The following is a 16,955-nucleotide window of genomic DNA, read 5'->3' as shown; positions in this document are numbered from 1 at the left end:
GCCGCCGCTCCCCCCGCTCACCTGGGGCTCCGCCGCGCCGCGATCGGGCCGGGTTGGCGGGGGTGTGTGGGGGGGGAAACTCACGAGCCCCCGGGGTCGGGTGCTGCGCTGTCCGCTCCTCAGGGCGGGGGGGGCAGGGAGGTGTGATGCCCCCCGCCCCTTCCCTCCACCCCTCACAGGAGGAGGCTGCGGGGCCGCCCCGTGCTGCTCGCGGCGGCGCCGCCGGGGACGAGGCTCGGCGCGCGGCGGGCTCTGACAGCTCCGCAATATGGCGGCCGCCGCCGCCGTTCGGATTTTCCGCCCCCCCCCCCCTCACCCCCATCAGGTGTTGCGCCTCGCGCCCGCCCTGCGCATGCGCGTGCGCCGCCGGGCATGCGCGTCCAGGCGGCGCGAAGCCGCTTTGCCCCGTAGTGCCGGCGGAGGGGTCCGCTGTGGGGGAGCGCGGAGCGGGCAAAGAGGCCCGCGGGCGCGGAAGGAGCCGTGGTGACGCGGCGGTGCTGCGAACGCCAGGGCTCCAGTGATGGGGCGGGGGGTGCTCTGTGGGGCGGCGGGGGCGGCGGCTGCTGCGGTACCCCCGACAGCGAAAATGCCTGCGAAAAAACTCTTCAAGGCTCGGTTTTCGGTTTTAAAAAGCAACCATCCTTTATCAGGAGTGGGCAACGGGAGGGAGCAATCTCCCTCAGTCGTGTGCCGCGAGACAAGAGCTGGGGACTGAATACATACCCCGTTTCTACTCACATGTGTAAATTTTCCAAAAAAACTTATGTGTATTCTGTTACTCTCCAAGGACTAATTTTAATCTTAATATGAATTTCACAGCCATCAAAACTCTTGCTAATTTGGAGCCAGCTCCAGCTCTGCCTGACCTTGCATTTGAAAGAGAAAAGATTGCAAACAGAGGTTGTTCAGGAACAAGACACATCTGTTCAGCACAGATCATACCTCATGCAAGATCTTATCATCTTCAAAGAATGAACAGTGGAAAACCACTGAAAATATGCTATCAGAGGGACAATCTATCTTAACTTTCAAAAAAATACTATTATGTAGATGAAACTTTAGCTTAAATACAAAATATTCCACTTTTTATAATAGTAACTACATCTTGTATCAAAGGAAATCTTTGGGAGGAGGAGTTGAGGAGAAAGAAGCTCTTCCCTTAGCACAAGGGGGAAGCTTGTGGGTGGTGAAAAGACAGTGGCAGTAAAGCCTGAGGCGGGGAGAGGGGAGATGTAAACATGGATGTTTCCCATGCAAAGCCTCGCCTGGAAATAACTCTGCCCTCCTTTTTGGCAGGGGAGAACAAGGCAGGCGCGTGTTTCAGGGCACCCTGTGGGTGTGGGTGTGATAGGCACGATGAGAGCCCGGGTGTCGTGGCTAATAGGGTGGCACAGAGTGGGAATGGGGCTTGGGGAGCCGGGGACTGGGGTAGCTCAAGCTGTGATGGTTCTTGAGAAAGGAGAAGCCTTCAGAGAAAGTGTGACATGCAAATTTGAGTGGAGAGTGCTGACCATGCTCCATATCCTCCTCTTCCAGCTCATAGAATCATGGAATCATAGAATGGTTTGGGTTGGAAGGGACCTTAAAGATCATCCAGTTCCAACCCCTCTGCCATGGGCAGGGTCATCCCACCAGACCAAGCTGCTCAAGGCCCCATCCAACCTGGCCTTGAACCCCTCCAGAGATGGGGCAGCCACAGCTTCCTTGGGCAACCTGTGCCAGTGCCTCACCACTCTCATCATGAAGAATTTCTTCCTAATGTACAATCTAAGTCTTCCACCTTCCAATTCAAAGCCATTCCCCCATCCTATCGCTCCATGTCCTTGTAAGAAGTCCCTCCCCAGCTTTCTTGTAGGCCCTCTTCAGGTACTAGAAGGCTTGCTCTAAGGTCTCCTCGGAGCCTTCTCTTTTCCAGGCTGAACTGCCCCGACTCTCTCAGCCTGTCCTCATATGGCAGGTGCTCCAGCCCTCTCATCATCTTCTGGCCCTCTTCTGGACTCATTCCAAAAGTTCCATATCCTTCCTATGTTGGGGATTCCAGAACTGGACACAATACTCCAGATGGAGTCTCAGTAGAGATCATTGCAGTGATGGAACCCTTGCTCCTTTTTCATTGCTCAGATGGGGAAAAAGTCACACTGGCAGATGGGATCATACCTTTTCATACACATATTTTTATCTTTTCATCTACAGTCCCAGTGAGGATGGAGAAAAAAACAGCAGTGAGATGAATCCTTCTAAAGGACAGAGAGGTTGTGGCAGTCCCAGCCCACCCTGTGCTTTTGCAGTTAATTTTTGTTTGCAAGAAAGTGAAGATGTTCCCTGAGCTTGGTGGCAAACATAGCCAGGGAGGCCAAACAGCAACGCTTAGTGCAAAGGGATCCACTTGAGCTACCAACTCTGAGTCATGCAGCTGCTATTAATACACCTCGCCCTCTGGCTGTCTGATAAAGAAAGAAAGGTTGGGGGAAGAACTAAGAGGAATTTTCAATTAAAGCTGCTTCAAAAAGAATAATAATGTTTTAGGATGAATTGGAGGTGGGGAAAAGGGGGAGAAGAGGAGTGCAACCTAGCAAGCCACAAGGAATAATCTCCCAGAGAATCTGAGGGAGCCTCACTGACTTAATGGTTTAAAAAATTTATTTGGATTAAATTTAAAGAACATTTCCATAAGCGAGATGACTACATAATACAAACTATGATGAAATTAAGTTTAATTATATAAGCCTGAGTTTAATTGCTTCTTCTAGAGGCATTTAATGAGTTGAATCTGTGATGATTTTATGCATTTTATTGTATATTTCAAGCAGATGCTTCTTTCGCAGTCACCACTGTAGAACCTGAACATCTCAGTCTATTAAAGGTACATTCAGTTTCCTCCAATGGGCTAAAATTTAAATTCCAGCTCTCTTAATGCCATTTTGCTCCAAGGAAGCAGTAACAGTGGCTAATTCCTCCTTCTCTCTGCTCTTCGTGAAGAACATTCTGGCTTGAAACAGAATACGTTGCAGTACATTAAACTTCTGAAGTGCCTTGCAGCCTCTGCAGTTCCACAGTTCCACTGAGCAGCCACCATTAGGATGCAGCCTACTCTTCCCTGTTCAGATGGCTTTTTCCTGCAAGTCAGAGTAAGATCCAGGGGAAATGAAAAATAAAAGCCCAAACCACAGAAGACCAAACCTTGTTTCATTCAGTCACCTAAAGAAATTGTCTATGATTCAGTGTAGTGTGCAGATAAAATGCGTTTACTTTAGTTGACTGAATTACAGGCTCGCTTTACTTCCAAAATAGTCCATTGTCAACGGGCTCAAATACAGGATTATTGTACTAGGACATGGCTTTTTTACTAGTGTTGATAGCATGTAGAAGAAAGTTCCTTTCAATTTGTGCGTTATCATTGTAGGATACACTTTATCTCTTACCCTGTTACACGAAGAATATTATTGCTGAAAAATGTCAAGGTAAATAATAGCCTTATCTTCCTTGTCAGCAGTATAATGTGGTTTTCTTCTCACCTTGCTTCCTTAACAAGGTGTAAAATTGCAGTTTGTCTGATAAAAGAGAGCAGTAAAAACAAAAGTATGGTTAGAGATCGTATTCTTTTTAGCCGTGAAACTGAAACTACAGAAAGAACTACAGGCAATAAAGAGAGCTTTCAGATACCCATATCAACTTAAATTACACAGCTCTTTAAGAGGTCGGTTATAAAGATAAAGTTAACGATAAGAATGCCATAACTGCAAGATATAAAAGTTTGCCTTCTAACAGTTGTGCCAAAATACAGCTCTTCATTAAAAAAAAAAGATTTTAAAATTTTAATGTCGGAGGAATCAATCCTAGAACAGCTTTTGAAAGTAAAGATTTTTGAGTCAATGCCTCTCTTCTTTTTCAGTGCACCTGCGATGGCATAAAGCATTAGCAAAGACCTACTTGTGTGTTATAATCCACTTTTATTAAAGCTAAATGTACAATCCAAGGGGCATTTACTGGACAAGACATTTTGGAAAGGAGAACTGAGGGAAAAAAAGAAGTCACCTTGAGGAATTTCTGATTTTTTTTTGGCATCTTAAATGGTATGCAACACACCTTTACTTTATCCTTTTATTCAATTAGGATTTATGCCACCAGCTAGGATAGAAGTGTAGTTCTGCCCATACCGTGCCCCTAAGATGAAAAGTTATATACAGACTTAGTCTACAGACCTGGAAGCTTGCCACTCTGTCTGGGAATATTTATGCATATGACTCAACGCACTCATACTCATCTATTAATATGTTTACAGAAGCAGACCTTACATAGTCTAAAATTATGGCAGGGTAATTTTACTATTACTAATTGTATGGTATAAAACCAAATTGTTTATCCTTTTGTTAATATTTGATTAACAATAATAGAATATATTACCTTAATGGACATTAATAGTATTTGTTTTTCCAACAAGTATGTTAGACTGCCTTCTAAAGTCTTTGCTAGAAACAAATGGAATTGAAAGAATTTTGTGGTCATTAGGTGAATCCAATTCATAGATATTTTAAATATTTGGTGAAATTACAATAAATGCCTGAAGTAATATTTTTATGTCTGTTATTCAATTTGTCTGTCATTTAAAATTAAAGGTATCTAATTCCAAAAAAGTATTTTTTCATGCATTGTTAAAATACCAGATTACAATAAAAATATAAGGGGTCCAGTAGCAATACTAAGCATTCCAAGTTGCCTTTCTTGCATACATAGATAGAGGCTCAGCTCTGATCAAATTCAAAAGGCAAAATATAGCATGACTCTGGAGGGATTTCTCCTTTTCACATCTGCAAAACCATAGCTGTGTGAAGCTCACTTGGCGTCGTTCAGTGCCGCGATCCTGCAATTCCCAGCACCTCAACAAGCCTCATCTCAGGTGAAGATGTTAGGGAGTCCAGGTCCAGTACTCTTCTACTGGATATTGACCTGCAGGAGTGTTATGATCATAAAATCATAGAATCATGGAATAGTTTGGGTTGAAAGGGACCTTAAAGATCATCTAATTCCAACCCGCCTGCCATAGGCAGGGACATCACACTCGGTCTGGCCGCCCAAGGCCCCATCCAACTTGGCCTTGAACACCTCCAGGGATGGGGCAGCCACAGCTTCCCTGGGCAACCTAAGCTAGTGCCTCACTACTATTAGAGTGAAGAAATTCCTCCTTGTGTCTAGCCTAAATCTGCCCCTCTTCAGTTTACACCCATTGCCCCTAGTTCCATCACTACCAGCCTTTGTGAACAGTCCCTCCCCAGCTTTCTTGTAGCCCCTTCAAGTACTGGAAGGTCGCTAATAAGATCTCTTTGGAGCCTTTTCTTCTCCAGGCTGAACAACCCCAACTCTCTCAGCCTGTCCTCATATGAGAGGTGCTTCAGCCCTCTGATCATCTCTGTAGCCCTCCTCTGGATCTGTTCCAACAACTCCATATCCTTCTTATGTTGAGGAGTCCAGAACTGGGCACAGTACTCCAGATAAGTTCTCTCAAGAGAAGAATAGAGGGGCAGAATCACTACCCTCAGCCTGCTGGCCATGCTTCTTTTGATGCAGCCCAGGATACGTTTGGCTTTCTCGGCTGTGAGCGCACATTGCTGGCGTATGTCAAGCTTCTCATTGACCAGCACTCTCAAGGGAGGACAGTCCCAGCGCGAAGAAAGCTATATGGAAGAGGGAGTCTCCCTTCTCTTCAACGACACACACTGCTTTCCAGCAGTGTGCCCAGGTGGCCAAGAAGGCCAATGGCATCTTGGCTTGGATCAGAAACGGCGCGACCAGCAGGTCCAGGGAGGTTATTCTCCCTCTGCACTTGGCACTGGTGAGACCGCTCCTCGAATCCTGTGTTCAGTTCTGGGCCCCTCACCACAAGAAGGATGTTGAGGCTCTGGAGCGAGTCCAGAGAAGAGCAACGAAGCTGGTGAAGGAGCTGGAGAACAGGCCTTATGAGGAACGGCTGAGAGAGCTGGGGTTGTTTAGCCTGGAGAAGAGGAGGCTGAGAGGAGACCTCATTGCTCTCTATAACTACCTGAAAGGAGGTTGTAGAGAGGAGGGTGCTGGGCTCTTCTCCCAAGTGACAGGGGACAGGACAAGAGGGAATGGCCTCAAGCTCCACCAGGGGAGATTTAGGCTGGACATTAGGAAAAAATTTTTCACAGATAGGGTCATTGGGCACTGGATCAGGCTGCGCAGGGAGGTGGTTAATTCACCTTCCCTGGAAGTGTTTAAGGCACTGGTGGACGAGGTGCTGAGGGACATGGTTTAGTGTTTGATAGGAATGGTTGGGCTCAGTGATCCAGTGGTTCTCTTCCAACCTGGTTATTCTATGATTCTATTCTATGACACACGGGAAACAGAAAGGATAAACCAGCACCCAAAAGCCTGATCAAAACATCTGAAAAACAGCAGTCAGGATAATCTACCAATGAACTGCTGTGTTGGCAGCTGGCTTGGTGTCAGGCTGTTCTACCTTTTGTTTTAATAACCCAGCTGAAGAGGCTAAACATCTAGCATTGACATCAGAACTGGCTGGCCACCTTTCCTGTTGAAAATCTGTAAGGTTTTCAAGTTTTGTTCTGCAGCCCAATAAAATCCTGCCAGTGAAAAACTTGAGGAAAACACTGCTTCTCTCGACTGGCCATCTTTACCACTGATCATCTCTCACGTATGATGACCTCTTCCAATGATGTGTTTGTGTTTTTCTCTTAGGCATTTAGTCTCTGGTAGTACAGCAAAGATTCCACAGTGGTGTCAGCCTGACTCCAGGCCAAATTTTCATACCTTTTGTGCTGAATTCTGGAAATAGTAAAGTCACTTGTAGAGTGAGTTTATTTAACAGTATCAAATATGAATCTTAACAATTCATTCAAAGTTAATCCAGTATTGGCATCTCTGTGGTGATAATTTGCTAATTCAATTTTTACACACAAAATATGTATTACCCACTCCTTATATTCTATCTGTTATTCCAACTGCCATTATCATTTTATGATTTGTTTTTGTAACATTGCTAATTGCACAAGAGACAAGTTAACAAATTAAGCTGCTTTGCAATTAAGGTTGGGGCAAGCTGTCTGATCTCCTGTATCCCAGATGGGATGTATCTGCTCATGTCACTGCTTTTGTGTCATGTCACCCAAACATGCCTTCACTGATACATAAGGTTGTCATCTAACAGCTGACACTTAGTGCAGTTCCTGCTTCTGGCCACTTAATGTTTTTATCTCATTCATATTTATAATTATTATGACAAGTACAAGTTGTTCTGCAGTGACAGCATTGGTTTTTTAGTGGCAGTGTTTATTTTAGTTATAATGTGACTCTAGCTGGGTCACGTACATAGTGTTGGAAATCAAAGCCATTGATAATCATGGAGGTATTCACTTTAATGAAATAATGTTAAGTATTTATAATGAAATAAAATAGGAGGCAAAAGTACTAGGCAGAGATAAAGGCACCAATCCAGACAACCTATTTTGATGTAGCTATTTTTGTGGGCAAAGAAAGGGGAAAATGGTTACCAAGGAATTGGATGCAAGTGTTAGAAAGCTTGAAAAATGTATACAGCTGTTAGAGCCAAAGCAAATTCTAAATGCTTCTGTTTTTTTTCTTTTCCTAAGGCACATGTAGCGTTTTAAGATACAGCCATAAAACTTGGTGAATAAATAAAATCGTATTAGAATCATAGAATCATAGAACAGTTTGGGTTGGAAGGGACCTTAAAGATCATCTAGTTCCAAACACCCTGCCATGGGCAGGGACACCTCCCGCCAGACCAGGCTGCCCAAGGGCCCATCCAGCTTGGCCTTGAACACCTCCAGGGATGGGGCAGCCACAGCTTCCCTGGGCAACCTATGCCAGTGCCTCACCACCCTCATCATGAAGAAGTTCCTCCTTATGTCTAGTCTAAATCTGCCTCTCTGCAGTTTAACTCCATTGCCCCTAGTCCTATCACTACAAACCTTTGTACTAAGTCCCTCTCCAGCTTTCTTGTAGACCCTTTCAGGTACTGGAAAGTCGCTATAAGATCTCCTTGGAGCCTTCTCTTCTCCAGGCTGAACAACCCCAACTCTCTCAGCCTGTCTTCGTATGGGAGGTGCTTCAGCTCTCTGATCATCTTTGTAGCCCTCCTCTGGACCTGTTCCAACAACTCCATATCCTTGTTATGTTGAGGATTCCAGAACTGGACACAGTGCTCCAGATGAGGTCTCACAAGAGAGGAATAGAGGGGCAGAATCACCTCCCTCGACCTGCTGGCCATGCTTCTTTGATGCAGCCCAGGATACAGTTGGCCACCTGGGCTGCGAGTGCACATTGCCAGCTCATGTCAAGCTTCTTACCATCAGACTAGAAATCAGTCACTGAAGTATTTTTAGGTCCTGGCCCCTTCTAATTTTACTGCATTTACTTGCTTCCTTATTAATATAGAGAAATAAGCAATACTGTGGATGATTTACTTTTTAGACAAAATATGTTCTCAAGACTTTGTGTCATCTCCCTGTTCTACCAAAATGGACATGTCAAAACTTCAAAGTAGAAGTCCACCTGTCCCCTCAACTCTTTCCAAACAGACTGGCTAAGGCTCCTTTTTTAAGATGGGAATTTCCTGGAATATTCGTATATATTTAGGAAAAAAATAAAAAGAGTACAAATTGAAGCAGGTTATTCAGTTTTATGTTTTCCAGATATGGGAAATTTTTGATAGTGTGCCAGTAGCATCACGAAAGATGAAAATAATGCCTGCAGAAGCAAAGGAAAGACCCCATCACCTCTTTAAAGGGAATACTCTGTAACAGTCTCCCCAACCCACTTTTATTAAGAACATGTTTTAGTTAGAAGAAAATGATTAGCAATTTTTGCCAAAGTTGTTTTCAGCTAAAACCTGTGTGGCCCTTAATCACAAAACTCAACTGAAAAAAACCCCAACGAAATAAAAAAGAAAGCTCCAGCAAGAACATTACGTAAAGCAATAGAGACTGGACACAATTCCTCTCTTTATTTTAAATGTTACGCCTCCACTGAAATCACTGACTTGTTTCACAGTTAATCTGCTGGTATGGAGTACAAGGTCATAAGTCTGCAGACGTTCTGCGCTTCTGAAGGAATTTAGGAACAAAAAGGCTGAGCTGATATTAGCAAAACCACGTATCATTAAAACCAGCTACAGCTGGTGGTTGAGGTGGATACCCCCATAATTATTTTTCTTTTTACCTCACAAGTGTAGCAAGTGAGGAATGCATTGAGGCACTTCATGTGCAGAACTAGATTAATCTCAAGGCTTTATCATCAGCATACGTACAAAGGTGCAGTTTTGGGTCTGGAAGGTAATTTAGCCTTAAGAGGGCACCTGCTCTTGAGGCAGTTATTATGTTGCAATCAAACCTTATCAGAACAAATCGCCCTCCCTTAAAGTTCAGCAAAGAGAAATAAAAGGCAGGAAAGGGAACAAACGCAAGATTAATTCTAGGATTCTAACAACTTCAGTGTGCTATTTCTCCAAGTATATTTTTAAAGGCTGCTACTTTTTCATTCCACTGTGTATGGAGAAAGTCTGAAAGATTTAAGAGTATTTATGTGCCTTTAGGAAAATCTTTGGCTATCCTCAAAGGCAGCTGAAGAACCAGCTGGGCTAGAATATTACAGGAGTATCAGAGCAATGAAATATGATTAAATGGAAGTGGGAAATTCATTTGACTCATTCCCCTGAAGGGTCTGAATTCTGCTAATGGTTTTCTATTACATGTCATTCGTGAACTTCATTGGTGAGCAGAGATTGAAAGGACGGCACATAAGAACTGAGAGAATACTTCAGATGCTGCTAAAGTTGAAATTACAAAATAGATTGCTCCATGAAATTAGATTGACTGAGGTTGTATGTGCTTGGAAACAGAGCACTATAACTGACTTAGTGTAGGTTAGTTCTTTCCTGTGTCTGAGGCAAACTTGAGACATGGGCCTGGTGGGAATTCCCTGATGCACAAGACGTTTACAAAGGCTTGTAGAGACAGGACTAGGGGCAATGGCTATAAACTGGAGAGGGGCAGATTTAGACAAGACATAAGGAAGAATTTCTTCACTATGATAGTGGGGAGGCACTGACACAGGTTGCCCAGGGAAGTTGTGGCTGCCTCATCCCTGGAAGGTGTTCAAGGACATGTTGGATGGGCCCTTGGGCAGCCTGGTCTATCGGGAGGTGTCCCTGCCCATGGCAGGGGGGTTGGAACTGGATGATCTTTAAGGTCCCTTCCAACCCAAACTGTTCTATGATTATATGATTGTATGATTTTATGATGCTATGATTCTAAGTTATGAGATTTCTCAGTCAATCTTTCCCAGCTGGGGACACAACAACTGTCTTTTCTTTCTTTCCTGCTGGCTATTTGCATGAAATTTGTGGGATATTAATTTCTTCCAGGGCCCCTGCCTTGAAGAAGTTGGCTAGTAGGTTTTAAAGTTATCGAGGAAACTTGCAGAGGAACCTAGTTTGATGACAAAAGTTGGTCTGAAAATAGTTATAAAAGTGAGATGCTCTATGAAGTAGTAGGCAAAGTAATTTATCTTGTTAAACAATGAACATTATCTTCCTATATCCTGAACTGTGGATAACACATTTTTAAGTTCAACATTTGGTATTAAATGCTACTCACAGCCTACATTGAAACTAGCAGATTTGGCTACTACTTTTTCCATCTGAATGTTCAACATTTTGCTACATCCTGGAGTTAATGGATTCTGCGGCTAGTTTGACCATCTGTCTGCTGCACGCATCTCTAGCTCAGATGTTCAACTTTGGCATTTAATTAGATGAGATGAAGAATTCCTCCTGCTAAGACCGGGTTTGGTCATTTTTTGTTTCTTTTAAATAGAATATGTTTCCTCTTCCCACTAAAGAGATCAAGAGAAGGATTACTCTGGTTGTCCTGCTGATTGCTTGTCATCTTCTCTACAGAGTTTCTTCTACATGGAGCCACTCAAAACCACCAGGGCTTTGCATGAAAATGGATAGCTTGAGGATCTTCCCTTTCTCACTTCTTTATATCGTTTCCTATTATACACGTTACTACAACTGCATTTTTTTCCTCATCGCTTCAGCCAAGCCCTGCGAGCATTTCTGTAGTCAATCTACAGTAGACGGGGGAAATTTCATCAGTGTTGATGTATAAGGAACACAATGGCAAATGAAGTTTGCACAAGGTAGAGAAAGTAAAAAATTAATCTTGCACATTATGTGTTAGTGGTATTATTTCCAGAAAAAGACAGAGCTATCAATGTGGACAGTACAGTACGTGGCTATGATCAACAAAATGTTTAAGTTTAATAGATGTAGAGATCATACAACCTCAGCTGAAATCTGTGTGCAGCTGTGATTGTTCCAGCCTAAAAAAACTACAGAATTAGGAGACATTTGGAGACACTGAAGGAGCATGAAAAGAAAAGGCATCTAATTGAATTAGAACTTTTTGCCTTTGAAATAAATAAGAAGAGATTCAAATGCACAAGCTGGAAGGTTAGGACAAAAAATAACCAACAGCTCTTTCCTGAGCACTGCAGAGGAATGGAAAACCAAGAGGGGGGTGAGTGCTCTTTTGGCATCTTGTGGATAGAAAAGGAGCTGAACAGAAATGGGCAGGCTTGAAACCTTTGGCTGGAAGTTTATGCTTTGTTGTATTTCTCTTAACAAGTCAGCCACTGAGGAAAAGCATGGTGTAAATTTGAAACGGTGATGTAATTACGGTAACGTGTGACAAGCCTGGACAAACTAACTCAGACTAAATGTGCTTGGGGCTAACAGTCATCCTAATCTAAACCCTCTCTTTTCAGCCTAGAGATGCAGCAGCTCCTAGGAGGGGAACAGAAAGGTCTGTACAAAAGAGTCTTCTGAGGCAAGAAGGATTATTTGTGTCTTCATGTGTGATCTCTTATGAAAAAGCACAAAACCACTAGCAAGTGACTAACAAAAAGGAATGGCCCCCAGAATGGTCAGTAGGAAAGGACAGCAGGTGACTGGGTGCAACTAATTCAAATTACATAGTGATAATTTGGCTTGCAGTGGCCCAAACTGAGGGAGGTGGTGAATCCACTGGACTTGACACTAAGTACCAGTGAAAACAGTCCTAGCTAAGGATGGAAGTAGCTGTCACTTGCCCTAAGAAATCAGAGGACAACTAATTATAACTGCTGTCCTTTAGGGAAAGTGTTGTTCTTGTCCCATTTCCCTTCCTTTATTTTCCTCCTTTCTAAGTTCTGTTTGGTTAAGTCATTTGATTTTCTGTTTGTAAGTGGGAAGTACAGTGTTATTTAGGTCATGTTTTAGTAAATATTCCCTAGAAAGTCTGTGTAAAGATCTAGCAAAATGCTTATGAACATAAAAATAGAATAGAGAATGTGATTTGTGAGCTTTTAATTTTCTTAGTTTTGTAGTACAAGAGGAAGCAGACTGAAGCTGACAACTCTTATATTTGAAACCGAGGGTTGTCTTTTCATCAAAGAACAAAACAAACTGTGAAACTCACTGCTCCCAGATGTTATTGAAGTCCAAACACATAGCAAGAGTCTAAGAGGGAGGGCAATATTGTCTTGTACTGAATGACTCCATTTCTGGATATTCTTGTTATTTATATGAGAGGAATTAAAAGGAAAAATAAAAGCAAACCAGCTTGAAACACAAAGTTTAAACAAGTTAGTAATTAGAATGAAGTTCCCATCACCCAAATCTGTCAAAAATACATTTGCATCTTATCAGAGGCACTGGGAATTGACAACAGTTAGAGATACACAACTGGACTCAGTGAACATAATGCAATATGGCAAGTTATATGCTCCAGTGAGCTCAGCATTTTCTTAGAAACAAAACTAGGTTTAGCCCACAGAGAACATGTCAGTGATCAAACTATATATGCCTTCAGGAAAAACAGGGGAAGGAATCTCTAAGGTTTAATTCTGTAAAGCAAAGTTTCAGAGAGACTACTGAGCAGCAAGTAATTGCTCCAAACTCCCTCTTCCTGAAAGGTCAATTTTTAGTTACCTATGGGAGAATGTAAGAGACACATGATACACAACTGTTCAGAAAATCCTTCATTTCTGTAGGAAGTCAGTCCTTCTTGGCAACTTAGGCTTTAGGGAAATTCATTTATGCAGAGACCCATTTCAGGTGTTACTGTACAACTATTAGGGCTCAGAAAACCTTGTTTGTAAATGCAACAGACCATGAAAATGGTGAATTAGGTTCCTGTTTATAGCTCTGCTTAGCAATTAAAATTTCTAACTTAAAATGCAATTGCCAAATATTAAGATCCTTGAAAGTGCTACCATTCCCTCTGGAGGGATCTGTCATGGTTTCACCCAAGTTCATTGTATTTACAAAGGCTCATTTTGTTCCTCAGTCTCCCACATATACAAAATCTGATTGCCATAGTCCCACGATACAACTCTGGATGGACAAAGAGAATCCAGCTCTTACTGTAACCTGCTTATTTTTCAATAGTATCCTAGTCACATTGCTACTGCTAATGGCAGCAGAGCAGAATACATTTTTGCTTACGTGTCTTTTTCTTCAGTAGTTTTATGATAACTCTGAAACACATCCTGAAAAATACCACAGGGGAGGCTATATTGTTACGGTGGTTTTACAAGCAAAATGAAGATACGCCTGAAGTCTGCACAGGGTCTTTTAATCCAGATATTGTGAATAAAATCACCAGCTGCATTGTCACCTGTATGGAGATGTAGAAGTATTCTGTGTTCACTTCTTCAACTTGCCAGATGAGAACTGCTGCTGAAATTTCTTCAAGACAAGAGCCTTCAGAACAATGCTATATATAAGGTTCAGGCCATCTTCAAGATATTAGCATAGTCAAACGCAATTTTCTTCCCATCACATTTCCAAAGTCCCTTGAAGAGATTTTTAATTGCTAACATTGTTCTTCATCAGTTTAGAGTACTCAGCCTGCTAATCTGTATCTTAATATATTCAGAAATGAGTTGCAAAAGTATTTGTGTAGTACCTAACAAAATCTATTACTCAAAGGCTCGCTATATTCTATTGCAGTAAGTTAAAACACAGAGTAAAGTTAGTCTTACAAGCCCTTTTATTCTCATTAGAAGTCCTGATCATTTTAGTGAAAGAACTGCTCATATGCATTTTGGTTCACAGAGCTGTTGATCTAAAGTTTTTCCAGTCTAAACCATTAGACTGTTATTTTTCCTATAGAGTAGGCAAAGCCACTAACAAATCTGCGGGACAAGAAAGGTAATTCAAGAAAAGATGGATTAAAAGATAACTGGTTACCCGAAATTAAGGTGGGACCATTAAATTCCTTTACACAGTGTCAGAGCTCTAGCATAAGTCTGTGAAGAGAACACAGGACCTCCCCTAGTTTTTTTTCTTGTGAAGTAGAGGAAGATGCACTTGAGACACCGATACTGCAGAGAAGGATGTGGGTAATTCCTGTTTCGCATTTGGTCTGAGTGGTTGTATCTCAGCTGCCCTTTCAGGGATGCTTCACACTCTCCTTGTGGAATAGAAGCATAGACCCAGCTATGCAACATCAAGACAATCTGAGCACAGGGATCTGAAGGCAAGCAAGCACACCTCAAAGGTCAGTTCACGGTAAGTATGGCCAGTCTGGAGCACCACGCTGCATCAGTAAAGAGACAGGATGCCCAGGGGTAACCTGGGCATTTCATAGAATCATAGAATCATAGAATCACCAGGTTGGAAGAGACCCACCGGATCATTGAGTCCAACCATTCCTATCAAACACTAAACCATGCCCCTTAGCACCTCGTCCACCCGTGCCTTAAACACCTCCAGGGAAGGTGAATCAACCACCTCCCTGGGCAGCCTGTTCCAGTGCCCAATGACCCTTTCTGTGAAGAATTTTTTCCTAATGTCCAGCCTAAATCTCCCCTGGTGGAGCTTGAGGCCATTCCCTCTTGTCCTCTCACTGGTCACTTGGGAGAAGATGCCAGCACCCTCCTCTCTACAACCTCCTTTCAGGTAGTTGTAGAGAGCAATGAGGTCTCCCCTCAGCCTCCTCTTCTCCAGGCTAAACAACCCCAGCTCTCTCAGCCGCTCCTGGGAGTGTCAAATGGGCTGCAGAGAGGCTGACATCTGCGTGAGGGACAGGCACACCTTGATACAGGTTGTGCTGCTGTGTATAAGGGGGTGCTGTTATAACTACTGAATTCTGTTGTGCTTCTGTTAAACTATAATACTCTCAAATAGCACCTCCCATATGAGGACAGGCTGAGAGAGTTTGGGTTGCTCAGCCTGGAGAAGAGAAGGCTCCGAGGAGATCTTATAGCAACCTTCCAGTACCTGAAAGGGGCTACAAGAAGGCTGGGGAGGGACTTTTTACAAAGGCTTGTAGTGATAGGACTATAAACTGGAGAGAGGCAGATTTAGACTAGACGTAAGGAAGAATTTCTTCACACTGAGGGTGGTGAGGCACTGGCACAGGTTGCCCCGGGAAGCTGTGGCTGCCCCATCCCTGGAGGTGTTCAAGGCCAGGCTGGATGGGGTCCCGGGCAGCCTGGTCTGGTGGGAGGTGTCCCTTCCCACGGCAGGGAGGTTCGAACTGGGTGATCTTTAAGGTCTCTTCCAACACAAACTATTCTATGATTCCATGAGTCTGATTCTGTGATTCTATGACTCTATGAAAAGCACGGAACTCTGTGACCTTGTGTTTGAATTGAAGTATTTTTGCTTCAGTATAATTTGAGCATTTTGCAATAATACAGGTGTAAAAATCCAAGTATTTTTGCTTTAGCTGTTCTGTGATGACATCTGGGACTTTCTGTGCAGTCAGACTAGTCTTTTGAATGAAACTATTCATATGTTTGCAGTGCCAGGAACTTCAGTCTTTCACACACACCCTCTAAACTATTAACCCAGGATGGGTTCATACAAAAGGAAACAAATTCAGCCTAATTAATTGGATGTCCCAGCTAGCAAATGGCAGAGACACAAGCAGGTCTGCAATGACTGCAACAATGGTGGCTCAGGAAACAGCCCCCACCCCCGTCCCTCAATAAACAAATAGTCATTTCTGGAAAAGCATTTGCTTTCCCATTATATAACCGAATAGTTTAAGGTTCTTTCGCCTTAGTAAGACCTCAGTCTACAGATAAAAACTGTCAAGTACAACAAACACCAGTCCCTAATTCCCAACTGCAGGCAAGTCAGTGAGACCAGGATGTTACACGGAAACTTTAACAGACATTTGCTTTTAAGTTTTCTAAAAGAAATACTGTGCTTAATCATGTACGGCATAAACACGGGAGGCAGACTTTCATTTGCATGTCTGCATTGTGATGATTAGCCCAGCTCTGTGCTGGTGTGATGCAGCAGGACTCTGCTAACTTCACAGCAGTGACAGTTTGAAACAAAGAATTTGGCCTGTTTTAAGATTTGAGAGCTGCATGATTCTGTAACCCTTGTTTCTATATAGAAAACAGAAGCATATAAAAAAGTAATAGGGTGGAGTGCTGCCTTGGCAGTTTGGAAAGTCGGTGGTACTGCTATGGATTTCTGACTCCAGCCTTGTGCCAGCAGTTTGGCTACGAGCCCTTGGAGCACTGCAAGAGAAATATATATATATAAATATATATGTGCCAGCAGGGTGCTCTGCCTTGAAATAAGAGCCACCAGGCAAAGGCAGGGCAGTACATTGGAATCATTGTTTTATTGCTGCCTTACTGCTGAGACTGCTGAACGGTCACAAAAACCCCTGGTGCTGCTGCTGCACTGTTCCAGCAGGATGTGACCTGCGGCAGGGACGGCCGCGCGCTGCCTGTTCGGTGTGCGGCAGCAGCTCCTGTAAATGCTGAAAAGCTGGAAATATCGGATGAGTTCTCTCTATGCAACTGACTAGTGTGGTTTAAAAATCAAGCAGAATTTCTCTACCAGTCATACTGTATCAGCTGCACTAAACCCACAGAGATGC

At 43.2% G+C, this 16,955-nt stretch overlaps 1 protein-coding gene across 1 annotated transcript in view; it reads right to left on the bottom strand.

The window, feature by feature from the left end:
- RDX (radixin) overlaps nucleotides 1-165 on the bottom strand; it is a 41,407-nt gene extending 41,242 nt beyond the window's left edge. Inside the window, exon 1 of the mRNA XM_069883505.1 lies at nucleotides 22-165. The gene's annotated coding sequence lies outside the window, so the exon portion shown is untranslated. The remainder of the gene's footprint in view (nucleotides 1-21) is intronic.
- Between the last annotated feature and the right edge of the window lie 16,790 nt (nucleotides 166-16,955).

The sequence above is a fragment of the Phaenicophaeus curvirostris genome, chromosome 1 (genome assembly GCF_032191515.1).
Source record: "Phaenicophaeus curvirostris isolate KB17595 chromosome 1, BPBGC_Pcur_1.0, whole genome shotgun sequence".
Taxonomy (NCBI): Eukaryota; Metazoa; Chordata; class Aves; order Cuculiformes; family Cuculidae; genus Phaenicophaeus; species Phaenicophaeus curvirostris.
The sequence above is the reverse complement of the archived record's forward strand: the minus strand, read 5'-3'. Positions and strand labels throughout refer to the sequence as shown.